This window comes from Pyrgilauda ruficollis, unplaced genomic scaffold (genome assembly GCF_017590135.1).
Source record: "Pyrgilauda ruficollis isolate IOZ18807 unplaced genomic scaffold, ASM1759013v1 scaffold24, whole genome shotgun sequence".
In the NCBI taxonomy this organism is placed as follows: Eukaryota; Metazoa; Chordata; class Aves; order Passeriformes; family Passeridae; genus Pyrgilauda; species Pyrgilauda ruficollis.
Genome location: NW_024523648.1, coordinates 5,684,908 through 5,694,745, shown reverse-complemented (window position 1 = coordinate 5,694,745; position 9,838 = coordinate 5,684,908). Strand labels below are relative to the sequence as shown.

The window sequence follows — 9,838 nt, the reverse complement described above, 5'->3', positions numbered from 1 at the left end:
ATATTTGGAGGAGTAGCCAGGAAAAGTCAGCAATCTTATTTAAGCACTTGGAATGGGACAGATATAAGTATCTTAACTGCCTCTTGTATGAACTGTCCTCACAGAGAAAGTGAAGGCCAGAACCTCAGCTGGAACAGTTAGCTGGAACTAAATATTTCTTAACATTACTTTTCCATTGGAGCAGTTTCTGTGGTTGGCCCTGTTCCACAAATGAAACCGGAGGTGATCCATGCCACCAGTACACTGGCCTGGGAAAGCCTGCTTTAGAACATCCTCAGCACATATCCTAAAGAAGAGAAGCAGAGTGGATGCTCGATGTTTTTTATTTTTAAAAACTTATGGTTTCGGAAAACAGGTAAATGGTTGGTTATGATATCAAGCATGTGGGTTTCCTCCTTTTCTAGAATTGTGAGAAAAAATGGCTAAGTACCATTGCTACTGGGGATTTTTGGTGTGGGTTTTTTTGGGGGCGGGGGGGCTGCTGATTTGATTTTGTACCTATGTTGTGAATTCCTATGTTTTTGCCATTGGAAAGTTTGAAAACTTAGCAACAGTCAGGGAGTGGTAGAAACTGGAAATTTTTGGAAAGTAAAGAAATATTCTGTTCAAAACTCTTGTACAAAATTAACTTTATTCCTTTACAAGTATTCTGATCTATATTCTGATTTGTCTTCATTGAAGTAGTGGTGCCAAGGCTCCCACTCAGTCATGAGGTTAGCATGGAACTCATCTAATTAACCAATGTCCTCTTTTCTCTTTGTGTGGTCTGTCACACTGTGATATGCACTTTCCAAAGCGTTCTTAGTGAATGGTTTGGCTTCCTACCACAGGACAGTGTAATACAAAAACTTATTTAAATAATCCTGGTGAATCTGTTCCTACAAGGTGTTTAGTGATTAATACTGAGTTACAGTCATCCCCAGTTTCCTCAATCTTTGCTAAGTGGCAAGGTTTCCCACATCTTGATCTCAGGATCTTAAGATGGATGATTCTAGGAATATGTACAATGGACACTATGACGGTGATGTAAATATCCATTTTACCATTGAGGACAATGGGACCAGGGTGGGACCTTAACCTATTTGGCAGAGCTGTCATGAGACTCCAATAAAAATAAAAAACATCCCTCCCAGCTTACATTTTGACAATTCTATTTAAAAGCCCCATGAAAATGCCTTTCAAATGTGATAGTTATCTACAGCTTTTTTCAGATAAGATCTTTCTCTCACAAAACTTGATGATGACACAAGCTCTCTCCAGCTGGAGTCCAGCAGCTTTCACCACTGCTTAGTATATTAGAATCAGAAATATTTTAGACATGTTAACTAAGATTGTATGCAAATTGAGAATATACACCTCCTTTGCTTACTGAAGATGCCTCTGGAATGTCTGTTGGTCGGTTTGGTGCAGCTATGAAATAAGTAACTCATTTTCTTTCTTAATGGCTTTCATCCTGTACTTTATTACCACACAATCATGTTCCAACTACATTTCTTTAGGCATAACTGATTTTGAGCCCTACTTGGCCTGCCAGGTTGGATCTTTCCATCTGTTGTGGATGTTTGCTCTACAAACAAAATCTAGGTCTTCAGCAACACTTGCCACTTACCCATGCCAATATTTGTTATCCGCTTCACTACCCAGCCGGTAGTGATGCCAAGCAGCAACATCAAGGGAACACAGGCTTCTCACATCAGCAGTCACTTTGAACTGCTAGTTGTTTTTTGCTGTTCAGTGGAATTTATGTTGTGGCTTTGATTTTGACACTTAACAATACTACAGAATCAAACAAATGGGCAATCTAAAGACAAAAGAAAAGTATAACCTATGGGTATTCATTTCATGACCAACGTGGCATATTTCCTATGTGATTCTCTCCTCCCTTTCCCCTCTTCCCCCAGCCTCCCCCCGACACCCCTTCACTCTAGTTGAATGAAAAGTTTAAATTCACTGTGTTTATCTTACATACTGCTCATATTCAGGACTTTTTGTTATTTTATGGTTTTCCTTTAACACTCCAGACTCCACAACTTCTATTGCTTTAAGAGGTGCAAAGGCCCTTAAGATGTGCCTTTTCTTCAGAGATGAAAACAGGCTTCTTTTCTTTAATGGGATGGTCCAACAATGCACATCTACAGAAACATGTCCAAACTCGAGGCCAGCCCTTTAGCCAGTATAGCACTAACCAAGAAGAATCTTAGCAATTCAGAAGATGCAGTCATAGGAATGATTCCTTCAACCAGTAGTGTCTGCAAGATCAGAATCTTACTAATTCCAAACCCCCACAATTACATTTATCAGCTTATAATTACCATACAAGAGCTGTCAAAGTGGGATTGCTGCATTTGTCCTCCCTGTCAGTACCACAGCTGGGATGTGAGCAAACTCATGCCTTCACACTGCAGCAATACAACTTGTCTCTTGTTTTGGGCTGTATCTTATGTGTCAGATCTGGGGTGAGAGAGAATCCACTGCACTGTTCTACTGCCAGAAGCACAAAGCAGAATCACACATTAAAAAAGTATCCAGTCTGGAGGGACATTCCTTGACCAGCAATCAAATGTAGTGGCAGCATGCACTCCTGGGATGCCAAAGGGTACCTTTCACATCACTCATGTGCATAAATTGTGTAACTTTGAGCTCCAGATGCTGCATACAAATGATATTACTGGGCACATGAAGTCTCTTCTGCCAACAGGTTGAAAATATTGTCCATGATAAGTGTCTTCATCAGTTATTCAATTTTATCACACTAAAATTGCAGGTAAAATTATCTTCTTCTCCTACTGTGCATTTTTATGCTGTAGTATACTTTATTCCGTAATGAATACATTATGGAAGATATTTTCAGCCATTAATCAAATGCCTTGGAACCTTGCTGAATGCCAGTGGACTTGCCCGCAAACTAACCTCTGGGCAAAAAATACATTTCCTCTCCAGAAAGCAGCCTGCTAGAAGCTTGTTCCCATCTATAAGAAACATTTATGGAAGAAGGAGAGACAATTTTCAGGACCAGCTTCCAGACCACTCAGGAATCTACTCATCTTAGGAACCACTCAGGAATCTACTTAGAAACCACAATGATGTTGCTGAGTAACTGAAGTTAGTCACTAAATATAACTAACTAAGTGTAACTAAAGCAGTTATATTATTTTACCAGTAATAGATTAGGCAATTTTCTTGTGTTTACTTCAGCCATTTCTGGAATCTTTTTCTCATTCATTTTTCCTTCAAAATCTGTGAAAAGGAGACATCTTTACATAACAGACGGCAGTATAAGTATTTTTCCTAATGTCTTGTTTTCTGTTAACACAGTTTATAATTAGAAATTGATATTTTCCCCTTATTTTCTTTTGTAACAGACACTGCTCATGGTTGTGCCAACAGATTAATGTGGAGAGTACAGAATGAATATTATAAAAGTGTCATTTAGGTAAAGCCAAGAAGCAAAGTGGCTCAAGAGTTGTGCAAACAGCCATTTTGACTACAGATTTATAATCCATAGGCAGCAGCTCCTACACTGCAGCCTTTCTATCTCTTGAACAGTGTGTAGGTTGTATCAGCACTTTAAAGAAATTTTGCATATTGAGTGCAACAACAGATTGGTAACAGTTCTTATCACTGTGGCACCTACACAAAATTTAGATATAAACTTAGAGAAGTGGAAAGGGGATCAAGGAAAATATCAGAAACTACATTAATGGCTGTTCTCTAGTGCTAGTACAGCAGAGTACATGTCCCAAAAATGTTCCATGTTCCACTTGAATATGAGGAAAAAGTTCTTTACTGTGAGGGTGGTTGTGGAATCTCCTTCAACAGATATTCAAGAAATATCCTGTGCAATGTGCTCTAGGATTACCCTGTTTGACCAGGGAAGTTGGATCAGACACTGAACTTCACTCATTCTGTGAAAATCAGAGCACTATGAAAATCACCACCTGCCATGCTGCATAGAGAATGACACAGACTTTATTTGGACACCCAGATGTTCCATTACTCTGCCTAAGAAATTCTCTACACCCTTCTCCTCTTCAGGACACGCTTGTACCGCAGTAAAAATTCAGGAAAACCACACACCAAAACATATATCACATTTTATGTTGTTTAAAGAAAAGCAACATAGATTTTTAATTTAATGAAACTGCCAGGCTATTTACTCTTCCAAAACTGTAGATCAGAGAAGCAAAGTTTGTCATAAGGCAGCAGACTTCTCCAGAAACAAATGGTCTAAAGCCAGTGTGAGAAGAAATAGGAGTGTAAATAAAGCTCTGGGAGGTACCTCAAACTGGGATTCTGAGCAGAAGTCCCAAGTCTTGCTGAGGAAAGAGGAAAAAAGAAGCAGTTCCTTTAAAGTCTTCCTGAATTTTCTAATCTAGGGAAAATTTATTGCCAGCATTTCCACTAGTTTTAGCAACATTGGAAACCTTAATGAAAACAAGATTGTTGCAGGGGCAGTTGGTTTTAGTAATGTGTCAATTACATTTGCTCAGGCCAATGGTATTATAAGACTGGCAGCCACACAAGTACTGGAGCAGCTGGGATGGTGCAAACTTAGGAAGCCTCTGAAAGCAGCAGAGACCAAATTTCTCCTGTTGCACGCGTAAGTCTTTTACAGTAGTAGTTACTGGTTTTAGGCATGCATGGGAATCTGCTGTATTATTTTCTTGAGAAACTAGCGCATATTCTATCATTTTTCATGCTTAGTGTTATTACAGCATCTGAGGAATGAACCAGAAAAGATTTGAGTTTTAGAGTCTGTTCTGCATATAGAAAGCATCTAGAGGTAAAACCATAACCCAGTAGTGCTGTGGTAATTGTAGCATCTGCTGTATCAAATTAAAAAATGCAGTGACTGGTTTTCATGAAAAAGAAAAATGATACTCCATCTCCTCTTTGAAAGAGTCAAAAGGCTTTTTTAATGCTGTTTTTGAATGTGGAGCAAGAGATACTAAAAATAATTCATCAGATTTATTTAAATTATGCAGTGTAATACATAAAACATGAAGATTACAACATCAAGCAATATAGCTGGAACAAATTAAAACTGCTTGTGCATATGCATTATAATTCCTTCTTTAATTACTCGTCCCTAACCTCTTTCAGTGGATGCAGAATGAACATGTGGAATTAAGCACAGATACGTAATAGTGCCTACTCTCTATTCATTGCCAACTCATTGCTTCTCTCTGCTTACATTAATTTCCTTTAAGAGATCTCCTATGAGCTGCATGGTTGCTTTTACTTCTGAAGCACTAAGATTAAAGAAAAAATATACTGTGAGCTGCATGGTTGCTTTTACTTCTGAAGCACTAAGAAAAAATATTAATCAATGTCAAATAGGACTTGATTTCTTGACGCTGCACATTATAAAATATGTTGAATATATAGTGTATTGCCTGTTGACTTAATTTTCACGAGTAGGCTACCCTAAATGAAACCCCAGCATCTTAAGATTGGCATTGTGAAAACACATCCCTCAACCTCTTCACAAAAAATCACATTAAAGCTATGTGTTACATGGCATCACACAGAGATTTTTGAGAAAGAAAATTTGGTGTCTTACAATTTTTTCAGAATTCTGTAAAGAACAGTCAGCAACCTCAGTCACGATCTTGTTCCCTGCCTTCTAATTCTCCTAGAAATTACACAGGGATTACATATAAAATGCCTCATTTTACTACACAGCTCTGCTCCAAAGTAGAAAAATCTGTTCTGTGTACTACAGAAAAAGGCACGGCCTGGTACGCGTGAAGGCTAGGCAAGAAATTTGTAGTTAACTTTAGGTTATAATGCACAAAAGAGATGAACTTGTACAGACAACATATATTATGTGCTGGATTTTGCAAAATCAGTATGACTGCACACAATGTAAATAGTTTTCTGTTTCCATAGCACTCCCAGGCCTGCAGCCTGTGCAGCACAGCAGTTGCCATGAGTTTTTCATATCCAGGCCTTTTAGCAGTCAGAATCCACACACACGTCCAAACACCTCAGGCAAGTGAAAGTCAACCCCCATTAGAAAATGCAGCTTGTAAGGAGGCCTCTCACTTAACCTCCAGCTCAACACAAGGCCAGCTGCGTGGTCAGCCCAGGTTGCTCAGGACTGCATCTGCTTGGGAGTGGAAATCCCTGAGGAACCCACTCCCACGGCCCAGCTGTCCGCAGTATGAGGAACTTTTTCCTTACACCCTGCTTGACGCTCTCCAGTCACCTCACTCCCCTTGTCCCTCAGCAGGACACCGCAGCCCCTGGCTGCCTCTTCTCGACCAGGTCCCCACCAGTGCTGATCCTATCCGCAGGCCGCGGCAGTCCCGACCCTCCAATTCCCGGCACTTCCCGACCCTCCACTTCTCCGGCCGCGCCACCGCGGGGATCCAACCGGGCTCCCGGTGGCGTGTCCCCCCACCGCGTGCGGGGGCCCGGCTGGAGGCGGCACCTGCCGAGGGCTGCGGAGAGCCGGGAGGTGTCACCGCCTCCCCTCCGCGCCCGCGCAGCCCGCGGTGCCGCAGGAGCTCATTCCATCTGGAGACACCGCGGGACAGCGGCACCGCGCCGCGCACACGGCCGGCGCCCTGCCCGGACCCGCCCGGGGCCATGGCTCGCCAGCGGCGCTGCCGGACCGTGTCTCTCCGCTGCGATGCCCACGCTGCGGCAAGGCTCCCGAAGCCCGTCCCGGCCCTAGGCTAGAAGCGCACCCCCGATGGGCAGCGGCCGCTGAAAACGGCCCAGGAACAGCGGGCGGGGGCGAAGCGCTGCTGGCGAAGATTGACGACTGCGCCAACCAATGGCGGCGCGGAAAGCGCGGGGGCGTGGCCAAAGCGGCCCGGCAGGGACGGGACGGGGGCGGGGCGCGGGGGCGGGCAGGGCGCGGATTGGTCGGGGGGCGGGGCCGGCGGGGTTTTCTCCCGGGCTGGGCTGACGGCCGCGGCCGGGAACTTTGGGAGCGTGCGGGCGCCAGCGGCCGTTCGAGCGGCAGGTACCAGCGGGAGCGGTCCCGAGGGAGCGCGACTTACACCGGCAGTGGGGAGCGGGGGATGGCGGTGTGGAGGGGGTCGGGCAATCATAGCGCTGCGGGCGGTGCGCTGGGGGCCGCTTTGCCGCATATCCGTCGCCGTTTTCAGTGGTCCGCTGCGCTTGCCGCGGGATGCGGAGGCTGCGGGCGGGGCCGGCCCGGCTGATCGGGTAGAGCTGCCCCCTCCCTTCTTCCTTCCCTCCTTCTGTGCCGGCCCCGAGCGGCGGCGGGGCGGGCGGAGGGGGGCTGTCAGCGGCGCGGCCGGCAGGGGGCGGCAGCGGCCCCGAGGACGCGCGTCCGGGGGCGGCGGGGGCGAGCGGCTCCGAGCCGCAGCCCCTCCGCCCCGGGCGGGCAGCGGAGCGGCTGGCGGGGCTGGCTCCTCCCTCCCTCCCTGCTTTTCCCGCAGCCTTGGGCGCTGGTCCCGGCGAGGCGAACCGTGCGGGGCCGCTTCTCGCCGCTCGGTTCCAAGCCTCCCTCGCCGGGCTGCCGGCGCGGGCAGTGCCGCGCCCGCCGCCTCCGGCCGCGGCTCGGGGCACGCCGGCCGGCGCTGCGCGGGCTCCCGCGGTCGCTGCCGTGCCCGCATCTACCGCGCTCTCGGCTCGTCTGCCTCTAGTCTGGGACCAGAAGAAAAGGGGTGTTTTTCCCCGAAAAAATCCGTCCCGATGGCTGTTGGTGCTTTTCCCGCACCCGTCGCGTGAATGCTGTCTGAAGAGAAGCGGTTGGTTTCCTAATTGCCTTCCTCCCGGAGCACCACTCCTCTCCTCCTGATAACTTCATCTGTTTGCATCTTGGGCTGTTCCTTTCTTTCGTCTGTAAGTTAGCAACTGCAGAAAAATGAGGTAAATAGGCCCCCGCACTGAGGCTGTTTGCCAAGAATCAGATAGGGGGTGAAATCGAGGAAGACTTCGCATCATTAATTTCTCTTCCCTTCAGGATTAGGGTAAAAATAAGTGTAGAATCCTCTTATATGGTTTGTGTCTCCTGTTTTAAAATAAGGCCCCCTTTCAAGATGTGATGACCTAGCCTCTGAGCATTGCGCACTGAGATTTAAAAAACATATTATTTATAAATTTAGGTCCAAAGTTCCTTTCCTATTATTGTTCTTTTGTAAGGCTTTGATTATAGTACTCTGAAGTCTGAATACACTCAAAAGCGCTATTAACACTGTGGTAACATTTCTTCAGTGTGCAGTATTCTTCCACAGGTAAAGATCCCACTGAGATGAACTTAATCCCTTTTGATGTTAATAGTGTTGTCCACACATGTGTATGGCTGGAAGGATTGCTGATTGATGTGAAGGGAGTTGTTTTGAGGGTTTGTCAACTTAATGATTATGATTTCCACCTTCCAAAAAAAATCACTGCCAGAGAGCAAGTAATAGCCAGCTAAAGTAAACTTAAGGTGCTTTGATACCAGTAATAACTGGCAAGCAGTTGATCTGGTGTGTTTTTTGCTTCTTGTAAAGCTCCACAAGACCAGTTTTTAATTAAAATTATATATTCTATATTTGTTTCAAAGCACATGTATTCATTTTCTTAGCTTTATGGCCTTCCTTTCTGTCTGCTGTCATGGGTGCTTCCAGAGTGTTAGTGGAATGCAACAAGCATGGTTCTACAGAACTTCGCCTTCAGCATATTCTCATCAGCTTGTGTGTATCCAGTCCTGCAGAGGTTGAAATGAGAAAATGCCTCTTTGAGAGAATGTATAGAAGAAAAACTGTGTCCTTTAGCATCATGTTTTGAACAGCAGAAAAACGGAGTCCCTACAGCTACAGCGCCAACCAGTTACAGAACAGCAGTTTCGCGGCACTCTGGGTGACGCAGCAGTGGCCTTGGAAAGGCATTCCGCAGAAACACTCTGCTTCAGCTGCTACTCTCCTCCCTTACAAGTTTCCATTTCTGCTGGCCATGCTGCTTTCTGTCTGCTGTTGACCTCTTGGTGGGAAGTTGAGCTGCTCTCTTTTGCCTAAGCTGCAACATTCTGCTGAGTTTCATTACCTTTGGGCTTAGAAAATGACCTTCCCTTCAGTGTTTTCTGAGGTTACTGATCTCAAAAATTTCTATCTTAAAAATTTCTATCAACAGTTTGTACCTGTGGCAGATGAGCTTGCATTATAAAAATATAATTTAAATGGTCTAGACAAGACTTCAAAAAATATGCACATTTGTTGATAGTGGAGAAGAGGGGGAGTTTAAATTTCTTAACATCCGGGGCTGTGTGGAATAAACTTCCAGGTTTTATTCATGTGGAAATAGTCCTTTTGTTCCACTTCTACTTGGATAGTTTTCCAGTAATTGCAGTTAATTAATGAGTTTTTTTTAGATTCAAGGGCCAACACAGGTAACACTCTGAAGCTTGTTTGGCTTCCTGATGTCTTACTGGGGATTCAGTGACAGCACTGAAGAGTTCTTATTTAGAGAAGGTAACCTGAAGAATAACTGCATTACTTCTAGTAGCCAATATGATCTGAATCAGTTTGTGACTGTGGATATAGGCAGAACATTCATTTTTCATGGGAGCAGCTCCCAAGCCATGTCTTTAAGGATGAAGAATGTGGGTCTTAGGTGGAGAATGGGAAAGTGTTCTGGGAAGTGCAGTCATGTAAAGAAGGCATTGTGGGCTGTGATAAATAATTTGGACATATGTTCTCTTGAAGCTTATGTTCAAAAAATCAAACTAGGTTTATAAGTAGTGTTTAAAATAGCTGACAAAGTAAAAAAAAATTCTGTCATTGGTGGTTGGTTGTGGGGTTCCTTTTTGAACTGGCATTTCCTTTTGGCATGAATCTGGGAAGCATGTTTTAGTGCAAAAGATTGATCTATTTTA

The 9,838-nt window shown here is 44.8% G+C and overlaps 1 protein-coding gene across 5 annotated transcripts in view; it reads left to right on the top strand.

Moving 5' to 3' along the window:
* Positions 1 to 6,890: 6,890 nt before the first annotated feature.
* The window catches only part of EPB41L2 (erythrocyte membrane protein band 4.1 like 2), a 103,936-nt gene continuing 100,988 nt past the window's right edge, over positions 6,891 to 9,838 (top strand). For 3 of the 5 annotated variants that reach the window (XM_041470155.1, XM_041470152.1, XM_041470157.1), the window contains exon 1: positions 6,891 to 6,976. The gene's annotated coding sequence lies outside the window, so the exon portion shown is untranslated. Of the gene's footprint in view, positions 6,977 to 6,999; positions 7,021 to 9,216; positions 9,435 to 9,838 lie in introns of those variants that run through there. The other 2 variants (XM_041470156.1, XM_041470154.1) reach the window with 2 other exon arrangements.